Source organism: Ursus americanus, chromosome 9 (genome assembly GCF_024610735.1).
Source record: "Ursus americanus isolate L20-20 chromosome 9, mUrsAme1.1.p, whole genome shotgun sequence".
NCBI lineage: Eukaryota > Metazoa > Chordata > Mammalia > Carnivora > Ursidae > Ursus > Ursus americanus.
In genome coordinates, this window is record NC_142135.1 from 13,038,703 (window position 1) to 13,055,311 (window position 16,609).

Genomic DNA, 16,609 nt, shown 5'->3' on the forward strand with positions numbered 1-16,609 from the left:
GTGACCTTTCGCGCCCGGCTTTTTTCAATGCTTTTGAGGTTTATCCACACTGTGGCATGTATCGATACTTCCTTCCTCTGTACACACACACACATAAAGGAGTACGTGTCCCCGGGTGCAGTCGCCAGCTCACACGGCAATTCTACAGCTAACTTTGTGAGGAGCCCCCAGGCTGTTCTCCAAGTGGCCGTCACCCTGTTACACCCCCACCAGCAGTGCACAAGGGCTGCGACCTCTCGACACCCTGGCCAGCAGCTGTTATCTTCCGCTCTTTTGAAAGTATGATTACAGCCATCCTAGCAGGTATAAAGGGCTCAAGGCTGTGATTTATACCTTTCCCTAACGACTAATGAAGTTAGGTATCTTCTAATTTGCCGGCCATTTGCATACTTCCTCTGGAGAAAGGTATACTGAGGTCTGTTGCTCATTTTTGAACTGGGTTGTCTTTTTGTCGTCAAGGGCTCAGCTGTGTGGGGGCAAGGTGGTGGCAGATGCCCTGTTGCCTCAAGACGAATGACCTGGTGGTGATACAGACCCCGGGGGCAAGGCCCAGCCCATCACTTGGAGAGGCCGCAGGCTCCAGAGAACATCCTGTCCCGGGATGAGCATCCAAGGAGAGCAAAGACACGGCTAAACTGGGCTGGGAAGTGGGACCTGTGAGCAAGTCGGAGGGGGGCTGAGAGAGGGAAACCCTCGAGATGACTCCACACCTTCCACTGGCCTGGAGCGGCTGAGCAGGCCATTTGGGGAATCAGTGGCCAGCTGGCTTCCATTTCCACAGCAGAGAGAGGGGAGGAAGTGTGCACGGCAGGTGAGCCGAAGGAAGTGCTTCCAGCTTTGTGAGGCCCCTGAACCTGGCCAAATCTGCCAGCACCTGGCACAGAACACAGACCACCCGGGGGGGGGGGGGGGGGAGCAGTCTACTCCACCCACGCGGCGAGCAGTGCCCCGATGGGGCCTCACACTTAACGGCTGCCGTCCCTCATTGAAACACCATCTACACCCAAGAGGTGGAACTGGCCGCAGTCACACATGGCCCAGCATGAACCTTGATGCCCCAGGGCTTCCCAGCGCCAAAGGGCACACTCCAGGTCAAGCTCGGTGCATGAATTTTCTCATCACTGAGCTACAGAGGGAATCCTGGTTTGAGCAGACGTGAAGAGGAAGCCATGCCTGAGCCTGGGGGGTAAAGCGCGCTCTCCAAACCTGAGGAAAGCTCGCGCACTCCGGGGACAGCTGCACAGAAAGGCCAGCTGGACAGGGTGATGTGAGCTGAGTCGGCAGAAGTCAGCAAGAAAGGGAGAAGATGTAAGACTGACCCTATATTCGGAGTCAGTGGACCTGATTTCAAGCCTAATGCCACAGTTTAGAACCTGTAGAATTCTGGAAAATTCCTTAACCACTCACAAGCCTTTCTTTCTCATCCATCACAATGGGAATCATCAAACTTCTCCACTAGGACGGTGGTGAGATAACCAGGTGGTGGGGGAAGTCAGCCCCGGCTTCATGGAGCCATCACCCAGCAGAGTGCCCAACGGCGTGAGCTCGGCAGCCTCCCCCTGTTCAAATCCCCACCTGGCCACTTACTCGCTGAGGGATCTCTGGCAGATGACTTAACTCCTTCGAGTCTTAGTTTGTTCATCTTTAAATTCGGGAGTGGTGGTAACAGTACAGGCAATTGTATGGGTTACATGAGTTAACACATGTAAACCACTCGAGATGCCCAGGAAGTACCCCCAAAATTTAGCGAGCTATTACGATTAGACAACCTTCAGGAAAGCAAACAGTCTTTCCCCCTCAATCGTCTGTGTGGTGAGTACAGATATCTGCACTGAGCTGAACGCCGGCTCCAAAGGCTCCCGCTGCAGGGACACAGAATTTTTTAAAAGGGGGATCTGTTCACTCTTGAGGAAGTGAAGAGACAGCCGAAAGGCTCACCAACTAGGGGCATTCAGCCAGGTCTCCTCCAAAAGCCAGTCCTGCCCCTGCCCCCAGCCCCAGCCCCCAACTGCCCGCACTGAGCCGCGCCCGTTCTTTATCCATCATGAGACAAGCACCACCCAGAAACCTGCGGTGAGGTTCAGTTAAAACAGTTTATGGAAAGGAAAGCTGCTCCTTCTGTCTTCGCTTAAGATAAGCAAAGTCAGAGACTGGAAAGGAGCCTGGGCTTCACCTGCAATACTGACTCCTGGTCACAACAGAGACACTCTCAACGTCGCTGAGCATGGCAGAGCGGAACCAGCATGCTCTCAGACATAGCTGGTGTTCAGCTCTAGTTCTGTGGCTATGTCTTCGGGCAAGCTCCTGACCCCCCTGGGCCTCAGTTTCCTCATCTGTATATCAGGGAATCCATAGGGGTTGTAGTGAGGCTAAGACATAAGGAGCCCCAGAGGGCGACTGGCACACAGTCTCTTCCCAGATTCCAGCCCCACACTTCAGTGATCGCTCTCTAGAACTCCCACTCCGGGGCTAGCCCCTACAGAACCTCAGCAAGGGCAGCAAGTTAAGTGCTGGGAGTGGGGGACCAGCGGCCCCCAGGCTTTGTTGCGTGGGTCAGAGAAACCACGCTCGGGAACACTCCTGGCTGCAGCTTTCCTGGTGAGAGCTCCCAACACAGACGTGCCTGGGTCTACTCAAATGACACCAGCCAAGAAAGCACTGTCCAGAACAAAGGAATGCGGCTGTCAGCAAAAGGGAAAAATTTCCAAGAGGAGCTGCACAGATGCTGGAAACAAAAGGAGAGGTCACCTACTTCTGGGGTTCCTGCCTGTTCAGCCTCCCCTACGCCACCAATGGTTCCAAGCAAGAGGAAGAGGAGATGGGTGTCCAGGGCTCAGCCTACCCCAGACTCTGAGCGCAAGCCCTTGGGAGTGACGATCTGTGGGAGGCTGAAGGAAAGTCTGCACCCCTATCCCTTCCCAGAACCCTCAATGGTTAACAGCACAGGCTCTGGAGCTAGAATACCAGAGCAGCCACTTTTGGCTGTGTGACCTCAGACATTATACTCAACCTCTCTGATCCTCTGTTTTTCTTGTTTGTAAAATGGGACTAATGACAGCACTGCATCTCCTTGGATGACTTCAGGAATTAAGTTATGTAACAGACGGCCAGGGCTTAACCACTAGATGAATGTCAGCTATGATTACTAGCTACTAACCTAATTGTTACCGTCAGCAAGGCATTTAATTTCACTGATCCAACCAGTGCGGGTTTTGCAGTTGTCCATCTGATAGAGATTTCCCAGCAAATGAAGACAGTTCAGAAAAGAGGGAGGCGTTCGCATTCTCTGCCAGATTCCTACAAGGTGGACCACTTCAGCTCCGGACTGCACACCTGCCCCACAGAATGCAGGCTCTTATCCCCAGTTTGCAGATGCAGACACCAAAGCTCTGTGGCCCTGGAAACAGAACGCGAGTCAATTCTTTCAGGAACAAAAACAAGCTTCAAAAGCATCCCCTCCTGGTGCACACGTTCATCACCAACCCCCCCCAAGTTCGCACACATCTGCTCCCAACCCCCACCATCCCAAGCCTCCTCTCCTGAGTCGAGGGTGGAGCCTGCCTAATTAGGCACCCTGCCAACTGTTCTCTTGCCCTAAGGTGGCAGAGCTGACCTCAGGGCAGGGGCGAGGATGACACGGTGTGCCTGGGCCCTCCCCTGCACCCCAGCCCTCACAGGCACAGCCTCTCCCCCGGCCTCATCAGAACTACCTCCCACCCGAGCGCTGCAGACAGACGCCCAATCTCGGCCACCGTGACCCCTGCGGCACCTCCAAGGCTGACATACAAACAGTCCTCCAAGAACAAGAACATGAGTGCCCTGCTTCTGTCTGGTTCCAAAAGCCTTAGGCCCAGTATTTTCCTCACGACCCTCCACTCCTGGAGGCTGGTCACTGTCTGCCAGAGGGGAGTCCTGGTTCCCTCTCCCGTCCCAGTGTGCCTGCAGGGGCTGCCCACGGTCCAGCTTTCCAACACACAGGCCTCCATGTCCCAGGACCCCCACATCCTGCACGGCACCACCATGCCCACTAAGGACTGCACTGACCTCCCCTCCAGCAGGGCCGCAGCAATTTTTAAAGCTGCCTCCTGTCCACTTAGCTTTTAAATGAAAAAGAGCTGCCCGCAGGTCTCTCTCCAGAGAGCTTCCCACACATGCTAAATATTATGCATGTACTAGCTCACTAAAATAATCCCTAGATGTGAACACTAGCTTTACTCCCCTTCTGCAGCTAGGGGAACTGAGGCTCAGAGAAGTGCCTGGTCTAGGGTTACATGCTCATAAGTAACAAAGCCATGATTCAAACTCAGGCCTTCTCGCTCTGAGACACATCACTTGAAACACTGTATTAGACTGTTTTCCTGCTGTTTTACCCACTTTAGGGAGGGGCAGGTATGTCTTTCTAGTACCTACCCTGAGAACACAGCAGACTTCCACATATACTCACTGATTATCTGAATGAGATATAGCAGCTGACCTATAAAGGGGGAAAGTGGCCTGTGTGACCCCATCCCCTTTAATTCAGAGAAGTCTCAACTCTCTCGAGAGTTCATCTAGCTACAAACACGGGCTGGCCCCACAGTAAGGGCGCTGAAATACAACGTGAGCCCAAACCTGGTCCTCCCACTACACAAGCTTCCAGGCTCATGGGAGAGACAGACTCATAGGGCGGGAGCACGCTGGAGCAAACAGCAGGCAAGCACCTGTGAGCAAGGGGGATAGGGCAACCAGGCCTGCAGGGCAGCCAGACGAGGCCAGATCTAAAGCCAAGGTCAGTGGGGACTGAGAGAGGCAGAAAGCACCCCATCAGAACATCTGTCCCCTCTCCCCACTAGTGATGGGCGTGCTTCACCTCCTTGTGACAGTAGCCACACTGCCACACGCCCGGGTCCAGACACCATGGGTGACTCTTCCATCCAGGGAAGCACGCCAGGAAGCTGACCATCCCGAGTGATCCAATCTCAAGGTCACAGATGATGGGACTGTTGAACCAGAGGTCCCCCCGGGGGTTGAGAACCGGGTGTGGGGCCCGGAAGATGAAAGGAACACCAGTGCGTGCCTGAGTCCCTGGGCCCGACACTGTGACCAACCATCCCTGGAACATGAGGCCCGGGACACTTGGAGACGACCTCGCGTGAAGACCCAAGCTGGGTTATGCTTCCTAGAGTCGTACCACATGTCGCCTCCACAAATGACCCAGAAAAAGGAAGAAAAAAGGCAAATTCCAGAAAGATGAGGCAGCCACAAAATGAAGATAGAGAACAGCATGAATGATGCGTGATGGAATTTCCTCCTGAGTCACTGGAAGGCATAGGAACCCAACTCCGGGTTGAGGGAGGCCACTCATGCCACGTGAATCGGCCCCTTGTTCTCTGGTTGGGGAGAAAGTCAATCCAGGAGAAGCTGGGTGTGGAATGTGCACACTCCTGTCCTGTTCTTCCTTTCCCTCAGCCCCTGCCCCTTCCCCACCCCGGCCCCCCCCCCCGCCCCCTCCCTCCTCGCCACCGCCACAAATCTCTGGCTGGGAAGACCCCACATCCACCATCCCTAGAGGGGTAACTAAGAAAACGGGGTCCTTTAAAATGCTGAGGACTTCATAGAAAAATATAAAGATTTCACATTTCTCTTTCTGCAGCCCGGGCTTACTGACCCAAATCTGGTCATTTGAGCCTCCACAAGTCCATCCACAGTGCGGTCTGGATTGTCTGTAGTAGGATTTTTCCTGCCCACCAGCCCTGCCTGCCCCACCCCCCTTCTCCCTGATGGCCACCAGGCCCATGTCCACCCGGCAAACCAATAGAGCTGGGGTGTAACTTCCTGTCATCACCACCACCACCCCAAAGCGGGGTGACTTCTGGAGTCCCTTTAGGAGAAATGGATTGTAAATATAGCAGGCTAGTGCCCATTCCATCAGGTGCAAAGATCCAGCCTCCCATAGGGCCCCCTCCGTCCATCTGGGACCAGAGTCCTGGCATCTCACATGATGGGTTGTGACGTTTCTGGGGTAGGGAGCGGGCAGCCTGGGGAATGTGGTCAGGAGCCCCAGGGAAGCTTGGAATCCCAGCTTCAGCCTCACTAGCTGGGTGCCCGAACCCATCTGAGCCTCTGTTTTCACACCAGTGAGGTGAAAGTCACACAGCCTTTACCTCTTGGGGTTGCTGGAAGGCTGATTTAAATCTTGGCACATAAAAGCCATTCAGTAAAGGGTAACTAATATACAAGCACCGTGCCACCAATGCCTACACATCCACACCCCCTAGGACCCTATGCCCAAGACCTTACCACCGCACAAAATGAATGGGAATAAGACTCAAACCTTAGACCACAGAAGCATCAGGAGAACCCTCGCTTCTCTGGGCCGCAAAACAGTTCCCCCTTTTACCTGCTGATGCCCCTCTCATCCCAACACCTGGGAACCAGGACATCAGAAGTGTCCCTGAGCCCTGTCTCACCCGGTCATCACACCAAAGGGGTACAGCCTGCCCCACCCAAACCTGAATTCCCCCTTTTACCTCTGTTGCTATCTAAACATTGTACATCCTCAGGAAGATGCGAAACGGCCAGTGCTTTCTGAATCCAAAATGCAATGTCAACTGGGAACCTCAAAGCCATCGGGAGGCGTTTATTTTGGTGTAAGCAGAGAGCTGATGAAACTCCAGGAAGGGCTTCACTCAGCCTGCAGGCAGCAGTCAGCCAGTGTTCTCCTGTCCTGCTCTGGCTCTCAAGGCTTTTTGCAAGAACTCCATAACACAAGGTCCATCCACGAAGGGAGGGCCGTGGCACTGCTGCTTCTATGCCCTGATTCTGGCCCTGCCCTCCATGCCAACCTCGTTTCCTTCCAGAATTCACTCCATTCAACAAGTAGCGAGTTGGTGTTGATACCAGGCACTGCCAACCGGACACAGGGCTGCAGCGGCAAGCAACACTCGAAGAGCTCCCCGGCTCACAGCGAGACCCCTGGCAAGCAGAGGGTCCCAACTGGACGGCAGCAAGGCTACCCCTGACAAGGCAGAAAGTGTGCGTCCCCGGGCAGCATGTCCCTGGGGACACTCACACATGCACCTGGAGATGTGTGCAAGGAAGCTGCCCCCAGCACCATTCACAGTAGCAAAAACCTGGAAAGGACCCAAAATCCAGCAGGAGCAGCGGGAAGGAACAAACAGCAGCAGCAGCAGCATCCGCACAGAACAGAGCGAAAAGAGCAAACTCTAGTCACCCCGTAGCTACACGATGCCACCGGCGTCTGTAAATTCCTGAACCGGGGCTAGAAGGTCTCCAAATAGATCTGTAAGAAAAGCGTGAGCCGTGACCGACTGCAGCCCACGTTCAGGAGAGTGGCACTTCTGAGAAGGGAAGGAACGGGGACGGGAGAAGAGAGTCCACAGGCTTCCACTGTATCTCTAACTTGTTCGTATTTCTTCATAAGCAATGAGCCAAAGCACACGCGCCACCTCATTTAAGCCCACTTAATCCTGGGGTAGGAAGGAGGGGAGTCTGTTAAAAGACCCTCTGCGGCTTCTTGTTCTGTGTCTCAGCTCTGGACATCATGCAAAGAAACCACCCCCAAACTGAGCAGATGCTAGACCTGGCAAGTCAGTCCGAAGGATGCAGGAAGCAGGAGAGCAGAGCGGGCGGCACTCACAGGGTGCCCCGCCCTGTATTGCAGCACGGTTTCCGGGCGACGCAGGGCTGCCCGCATCCCGCACTCACCTCTCATGCTACCTGGCCTTAACCTTGAGGAATGTGCTTGAACCCAGCCCCGGTGCTACCTCCAGACTCCACTGCCAAGACATCAGGCTCCGCCATCGCACTGTCCAACAACAGCCACGCTGGCCGGCTCTCAGGCACTTTCCCGGAGGTGACTCTTGGTCCTTTCAGCAAGCACATGAGGGACAGGAGGCATGGACCACCACCTCATCGAAAGATAAGGAGCTGGAGCCTCAGAGAAGTCCCTGGAACCGCCTGGGCTACTCGACAGCTGGAAAAAAGGCACCTAACTCGCAAGCCTGACTTAAGTTCGGTGTTTACTATATGTCAGGGTCAGAGGCCTGAACCTGCCTTCAGCTCAGGTCATGGTCCCAGGGTCCTGAGACGCATAACTGGCCAGACTTCCCATCTCAGGTCACGTAATGTTCACAAGAACCAGCTCCATGTAGGAGGAAACTAAGGTCCAGAAAGACCAAGCGTCCCACCCAAGGTCACACGGCCAGGAAGCCCCAGGACATACGTCCTAACGTTCCCCAACAACCTCCCTAGAGCATTTCTCCATCAGGAAAGTTCTTTTTACTATGAGAATCATCAGGTTCTCTGAAAATGCAACACAGTTTCCAGGGCCCCTGGGTGAGCAGAAAGCTGGGAGCTTGTCCTGGCTAATGTTTATTTGCTTATGTCTCCTGCTAAACCCTGTCCCTACTTCTGAGTGACTCAGAGAGCTCACCAGAGCAGCTGCTCTGGTTGGGGCCAGATAAGCCTCCATGGGGGAGGGAAGGGTCAGGGCAGTTCCTGCTAATCAGGTAGAGCCGACCCCCTCTCCCCAGAACCTCCACCCCCTGGGGAGTCCTAGATGGCAGCAGATAGGGCAGACAGATAGATGAGAGGGAAAGACCCCCTCCCCCAGCCACTGTCCTGCAAAACCAGCTATCAGCACAGCCGGCAATTTGGTCAGACAAAGAAAGGGGACAAAACCTCCCCAGCCCCCAGCAGCAGAGGAAATAACCCACTTCCCAGAGAGCAGCCAGCGGGGACTGGAGCAGCGCCTGGTAGGTCGGCCACGGCCACCCTGAGCCCCAGGGCTGCAGACACAGACCGTGCTCACCACAGCTGCCCGGACGAGCCCCAGCCAATGGGGCCCATCAACGACAGCAATTTCCCTGCCCGGCTCTGGGCTCCAAAGCCTTTCCCCTGAAGTTTCCATTAGCCGGAAATGGAGAATGCATCTGGAAACTGTATCAGTCAACAAGAGCCTGCCCTCTTTATCCTATCCCACCCGTCCTGACTGAATACACCTCTTAGGTCCTAAAGTCAGAATAATGGGAAAAGGTTTCTTTTTTTTTTTTTAAAGGCACCCGACTCGGGGTGCCTAGGTGGCTCAGGCAGTTAAGCGTCTGCCTTCAGCTCAGGTCATGATCCCAGGGTCCTGAGATCGAGTCCTGCATCGGGCTCCTTGCTGGGCAGGGAGCCTGCTTCTCCCCCTGCCTGCCGTTCCCCCTGTTTGTGCTATCTCCCTCTGTCAAATAAATAAATAAAATCTCTTTTAAAAATAAATTAAATAAATAAAAAATAAACAAAGACACCTGGGTCTTCTTCCAAATTTCTCACACAGCCTCTTAGTCCCTCCCACCTTTATAGCCGAGAATGATCTCCCCAACTTTTTCAAATATGCTGTCCTTCTCCCATCACGCATGGCCTGCTTTGCCCACTCTGGTAGCTCCCAATGCCCTTCTCAGGTTAACTAGGCACCAGAGAGAAGAGACTCAAAGTCACCCACCTGGCCCAGACTCCCAGGGGCCAAGGCCACAGTCCTGCCCCACTGCGTGAGAGCTGTTTTATGCAGCTGCTGTAATCCTTTGATTGCCTCCAAACTCACTCAGGGATAACAGGGGGTTGGAGAAAGGGTGGGAGGTCAAGCAGAGACCCTTCTGGAATCCGCTCCCTTCATTAACTTCGGAATTCCTCAGGCCAGTGTTTTCTCAAGCCTTCTTACCCTGAACACTCACCCAGGAGAAGGGGGCTGAAATCCCCACATCCACAGGCTCCAGCTTGAAAAGCCAGGACTCGGTTTTCCGAGTCCTGGGATAAGGGAGAGGTGAGGCCAGCAGCCAGCAGGCCCTCACGGGGAGGAACGAACATTTAGAGAGTAAATACTAGCTGATCACAATAAGGTAAGAGGTAGGGATTCAGCAGTGTCATGGGCCCCACTCTGCAGATAAAGAAAGTGAGGTTCAGAGGGCTTTAGGAACTAGAGGTCACACAGCTGTGGAACGGCAAAGCTTCAAAACCCGGTTGTGTTTTGCTCTAAAGACCACATTCTTCCAGTAATTGCAGGTATCACTCTAAGAGGGCAAGGATGTCATCTGACACTCCCACCCCCACCGAGAGGCCAAGGCAGGCTGCTGAAATTAGCATTAAGGCCTGTGTGTAATTCAGGAACTGGGCACTGCATCCCACACCGAAAACACTCTGAGCTGACCTCCCTGCACCATTGCTGAGATGACCCCTTGCTAATGCAGTAACCCCTGCCAAAATGCATGTGCCCTGAGGTTCCATTATGGGTCAACAGCAGAGGCCGAGACACAGTACGGCCTCGATAAACGTTTGCCGAAGACATGGTAAAAGAACCAGCAATGTCAAGGTCTTCTGTATTTTCCATATAATCCCAATGAAAGCACTGTCCGTACACCGTTTAACAAGCTTCATATAAAGACCACATCTTGGGGCGTCGGGCTGGCTCAGTCGGTACAGCACGAAGCTCTTGGTCTCCAGGTTCTAAGCCCAACACGCTGGGTGTAGAGAGTACTTAAAAATAAAATCTTAAAAAAAAAAAAAAAAAAGACTATATCTTGTAACAAATTTTTCTGTGTTTACAATCCAGAAGTTGTTCTTTTTCAATGACAAACAGGTTTGCCTCATTTAGACCAAGGGGCAAACTACAGCCTATGGGCCTACGGCCAGTTCTTATAAATAAAGTTTTATTGGAACACAGCCATGCCTGTTCATTTACCTACTGGCTATGCCTGCTTTCCGGACACAAAGGCAGAACTGACTAGTGGTGACAGAACTGTGTGTCCCACAAAGCCAAAAATGTTTACTACCTAGCCCTACACAGAAAAGTCTGCCAACCCCTGACGTACGTAGACAAATACAACCCACCCAGCGTGTTGTGCTAACTAGGAAGTCAGAGCCAAATTTAATGTTACATTTTAGTAACTCATTCATCTTCGATGCTCCTTATTTCTATATGCCTACAGGCTTTGATCTTCTAATTCCATTTCTGCATTTTATTTAAAAATAGCTGGTATTCCCTAAGAGCTTATTATATGTCAGGTACTGAATTAAGCCCTTCAGTATGTTCCCTTATGTAATTCTCACAATGAACCCATGGGGTAGGTAATATTATCCCCTATTTACCGAGCAGGAACAAGTGAAAAAAAAATGAGTGAATGAGTCACCAATTGACTTCACAAGCAGAATATTTACTATTTCATAATTCAACCTCAGACAGTAATAGAGGAGGTGATTGGAAAACTTTGGGTGCTCAATAAATATAATGAGTTGCCCGTGCCGCGATCAGGGGCCGCCTTCAATTTGAGCAGAATTATGGGATTATAAAGAGCTATCGTTCCACGATTCTTTTTGTTTTCCCTCTAGCTTCGGACTGAGTTGTGTAGTCCCTTCGTCGCGCACCTTCTGGGTTTAGGGACAAACACGGTGAACTGCGGCACAGACACGAAGCAGAGTGCAGACGCGCTCAGGTCAGGGGCAGAGAGGCACTGACTCCAGGGATGTGGCCAGAGCCCTGCAGCCGAAGGAGCACAACTACAGACAGGACTGCACTCCAGATCTGGCCCTCCTCAAGAGGACTGTCTGTGTTTACTTGCTGCTACCTCAAGATTTTTGCAAAATTCGCATTTTTTTAACTCAAATATGTAAGCCCTACGCCGTGATAACTGCAAAATACCAGGCCTCCTGTGTCGATTGTGATCTTTTTCTAATTTAAGAGAGGTAAATATAAAACAATTATTTTTTTTAAGTCCGCCTGCCCCTCAATAACCTCAAGGCATCTTGCACACCTCGCCACACACTCTGAGAACCACTGGCCAGCAGGTGAAGGCAGGTTGAAGGTGACAGACAGGAGCCCCGGACCAGCTTCTCTGCTCTCTCCAGAGGTAAGTGATGAGTTGGGAAGCTTCCTGGATCTCTCTGAGCCTCAGTTTCTTCATATAGAAAAGGGGCACCATACCCACCTCGCCGGATCGGAAGGTTAACCAGGCATTAATAAACACCAGCCATGAAGCAATCTCATGGCTGTTCACTGAGAAGCCTGGGCTCCAGACTCAGCCTGGAGAATGAGTCAAAGTCCCTCCCTCAGCTGAGCCTGTGTAGACTCCACGGGACCTGGGCACCCGTGTCGGGGAACAAATCCAGGGCAATAAGGCATCTCTAGGAACACTGGCTTGGGGTATCTGTGTCGGTGGGAGGGCAGCACTGCACCCCCAGCCCCGGGATGTGCTGTCAATCACCACAGGGGCCCAGTGAAAATAAGCAAATACGTAAATAGAGGGTCAGGCCTGCTCTAGCAGCAGTCTGGGTAACAGAGCTCAAAGAGCAACGGGCTCCTCCCAGCAGCTAAAGATGGACTTGTGAGATAAGGAGATGAGGCCAAGCTCATGTGCTCTACGCAGAAATGCAAACTGCCCACGCAGCCGCAAAGGGGGACCTGGTGGGGCCACCGCGAACGCAGGAAATAGCACCAGCGGCACCAGCGACACCACCAGGCCCAGCACCAGGACAGGCACCAAGTCCAGCACCAGGACAGGCACCAGCAGCACCGCCCACAAGCTAACTGCTAAGTCCAGGGGCCCCGGGTCTAGTCTGCCCAGCAACAACCCGGTCTACACCTGGCATCCCACAGCAAGTGTTGGCGTGCTGTTTCACCCGCAAGTGTCCAGACTTAGTAAACGGTTTCCCTACCAGTAATGGGTATGAAGGCCCAGAGAAGAGAGGTAACCTGCCCAGGATCACACCGTGCTCCCGGCAGGGAAGCCCGGTGGCTTTGGCTTCCTAGAGAAAGGTTCAGTTCCTGCCCTGTGCTCTGGGGAGACCTATTCTGCCTTTCTGTGCTCCAGTTATGTCGAGAGGAAAACATCAGACCAACCGTTTACCCAGGTCTGTTCTGGGCTTGGAATGGAACGGTATCTGCCACACACCCTGCACAGAGTGGCTTAAGAAATGGTGTTCATTTCTCCGTCCACGTCCACGGGGCACAACCCTGCAGGTGTGGGTCAGGGACTCAGCAGCCAGCGAGGAGGGGCCCAGCAGGGTCTCACTCCTCCCCAGCACCATTCTGCGTCTTCTGATGCAGAGCCCACTCTAGTCCCCCTGGGAGACGCAGGAGATAACCCAGACCACCACGATGGGCTTGTTCTGGGGAGCAACTGATAAAAAGAGAAGCGGGGCTCTGGGTCATGTGATAAGTGGGGGTTCAGCAGCCACAGCGAGAGGGTAGGGATGAAGAGCAAGAAGAGGTGCAAGAGGCCTGGGGGCAGTGCTGCACCTTGGTCCTCCCAACTCACTCTTCTAGCTGAGGCCCTCAGGCCCCCAGGACCGTCCTGCTCACTGGTGCAAGCCCAGCCACGCCTCCCCGTCCTCACGGTGCTCCCAGACCCCCAACAGCCCCCTCCTCGGACAATCCCCCCCCGCCCTGCTTGGCCGTGGTACGGTGAGCATCGCACCCATCACAGGGAGCACCCAAGGGCACAGGAGGGGCTGAACCGCAATCCCAGCCCCACCTCGTCCTGCCTGCTCCACACAGGAGGGAGTTCTTACTGAAGTCTGTCTCTCCCAGGGACAAAGAGGGCACCCGGTTCTGCGGAGCCTGAGAGCATTCCTCAGCAGGCAGTGCTGCACCCAAACACACACACATGTGCACACACACGCACACACCCTCTTAAAGACCTCGAAGGAAAAGTCTTTACCCTGCAGCCGAATGGGCGTGATTCAGCATAAAACACCAGGCAGCTCCTGGGTTCCTCCTCAGTGTTCTCTTGGATAAGGAACCTCGGGCGAATTACGTGGCCCCACGAAACCTCCCAGTTCTCGGCTGTACAGTGGGCACACCACTGCCCCCCAGCAGGACCGCTGGCTGATGAAGTTATACAGATGTTCAAAAAGAGAGCGCTTCCCAGAGCGCCTGGGTGGCACAGCGGTTAAGCGTCTGCCTTCGGCTCAGGGCGTGATCCTGGCGTTCTGGGATCGAGCCCCACGTCAGGCTCCTCCGCTATGAGCCTGCTTCTTCCTCTCCCACTCCCCCTGCTTGTGTTCCTTCTCTCGCTGGCTGTCTCTATCTCTGTCAAATAAATAAATAAATAAAATCTTTAATAAAAAAAAAAAAAGAGAGAGAGCGTTTCCCTTCTGTCTGTCCTTTTCAGGAACACCGAAATAAAACCACTGAGAGTCACCTTGCCATCTGATCAAGTGAGATACGATAAATGCCTACAGGGCAAGACAAACTGTTTCCTGACCTCAGAGGGACGGCTCTCCAGGGTGGGGGAGAAAGACATGAGATCAAGCCACACATCACAACACACCTGGGCACTCTGATTGAGAACAGTGGGGAGTGACCAGAGGGACATTATTTCCACTAGGAGATCAGGGAAAGCCTCGCTGAGAAGTGCCACTGGCCATGAGTGGAACCAGGAACTCGATCAGAATCAAACCCCAGGCCCCACCTCACTGTGGTCTTGGTACCCACGTGCCAGCTGGTCCCAGGTGACCTGCACTGGGACACTGGAGGTTTGAGCTGCCATTCTCCCACGGGGAGCCCAACGCTAAGGCAACACCCCTCTGAGCCACCAACGTCATAGCTGCCAAGTCAGGACCAGGGCGGTGGGGGTCAGGGCGGCCAGTCCTTCTGCATGCCAAATGCGGAACCGCCATTGGCCTTTGTGGCCAGGTTCAAGTATGGCTGCTCCCTCCCTCACGCGGACACAAGGCTCCTTTCCCCTGCCTGCTACTGCCTTGCCACTCGGCTTTCCCACGGGCTCCAGGGACTGTGATCTTTGATCAGCTGTCCACGCCAACCAGCAGTACCCAGTGTGAAGTCCAGCACGGCCCACCTGGCTTCTGATTCCAGGCCCACACAATACCCACCCTCCCCAGAAGCCTTCCCCCGACCCACAGTGACCCTACCATGTGCAGAGGGTCTGCTGTGTGCCAAGCACGAGCATCTAGGTTGTGACCCTAGACATCAACCCCGCCAAGGATGATGACACATCACCTCCACTGAAGACAGAAAGGGAAAGGCATCCAGCAGTCACTCGGCCTGAGTCACACAGCAGGTATGGATCAGAGATCCCAACCCAGGCCCTCTGGCTCCACGGGCCGCCTGAGAACGCTCAACAATGTGTTTCTCGCTCTAAGCACAGACCCATGCATACTTTCCCTATTTACTCTCAATGTCTTAATTCATTCACAATCACGCCTTGATGCCCTTTCTGCAGCAGGAGACACTATGCTCTGTCTTCAAACCTACTCCATGACGAAGAGACCCTGGACTTCAAGGCACTTGCGCTCCGGTGCCCGGAGACTGGCCCACGAGCCAGGCAGTCAGGGAAGGGGGATGGGCATGATGACGCACGTCAGCCCAGGGAACCGGACTGGCTCCTGGGAAGCTCCTTTCAATTTCCATCTGTCTCCCCCAGGCACCCAGCCCCCGAGCAGACACACGGAGGGAGGTCAGTAGATGCCATCTCCCCTGGAGAACCGGAGTGGACACCGTGACGTCTCTCCCCCTAGCCAGGCCAGCGTCACCGAAAGCCCAGGTGAGCCAACGGAACACGCAGGAGCAGTGTGCACGAGGAGGAGACGGGCCTTACGTTTCACAGGGCGCCCTCGGTGAGGCTGGCAGCCACCCAACCAATCACTCGTGCGGAGATAAAGGCAGAGAACTCAGCCGTCACAGGAAGCCACGGTCCTCTGTCCCCCGCGGGCATTCAGGCTGCAGGGATCCGCCAGGTACGCAGCCAGGGCCTTCCTTAAAACCGCCGTTAGCATCCAAACGTGCGCCGCGTGCACGTGACTGCAGAGAACGCTTCCTCCACCGTCATTCCCCAGGCAGCTGAGAATCACTGTAAATCCATAAGGTTCCGGAAATCCTTGAACGCAGCTCCAGGCAACTGACCAGGCACAGCCATCATAAGGGGCAACTTTTTCATTACTCTCTGGTCAAAAGGTCAGGCCTGGGGATGGGAAGAAGAAAAATCAATCTCGTTACAATCATGGACCCGGAACAGCAGTTGTGTTATTTTTCCTTCCTTATATTTGACCCTAATATACCTAGAGGGGAACTCCCTAAAAATAATGCCCGGTGGCTCTGATACCCAAACAGAGGTGAGGCAGGAAATCGGGGGGTCTTCAGGGGAGTGTCACTTCACACAGGCACCAAAGACCTCTCAGATCCAGAACTTTCTACTGCTTGGGGCTCCCCACAACTACCCTGAGATATATGTCCATTATAAAGATGAGGAGAAAAGGATCAAGAAGGGGTAGGCGGCTAGCTTAGGGAGTCAGTAGTTAAGCCAGGCCTGGCGCACAGCCCTGAGCTCCTCTGCAGGGCTAAGACGTCCTGGCAGTGAGCTGAGAGGTTTGGGGTCAGCTGGTAGGAAGTAGTTCTTTGTTTTGTTTCTTTTTAAAGACAACCACAAAGCTCTGGCATCACTCCAGGCCTCGTCCTGCACAGTGAGCGTCTTCGGGGCAGGGCCTGGGGCCTTCTTCTTGTATTCATGTATGCAGCAGTCAGCGAGCACCTGCTGGGTACCCAGGGCTTTTCTAGCTATGCAGGAATACTTCTGCCTCCCCAGCACAGCGTACTTCAATTCTTTTCAAGATAACTGAA

The 16,609-nt window shown here is 53.8% G+C and overlaps 1 protein-coding gene across 1 annotated transcript in view; it reads right to left on the reverse strand.

The window, feature by feature from the left end:
- LOC123801896 (uncharacterized) overlaps nt 1–15,663 on the reverse strand; it is a 156,725-nt gene extending 141,062 nt beyond the window's left edge. The window contains exon 1 of the mRNA XM_045812204.2: nt 15,591–15,663. The gene's annotated coding sequence lies outside the window, so the exon portion shown is untranslated. The remainder of the gene's footprint in view (nt 1–15,590) is intronic.
- Between the last annotated feature and the right edge of the window lie 946 nt (nt 15,664–16,609).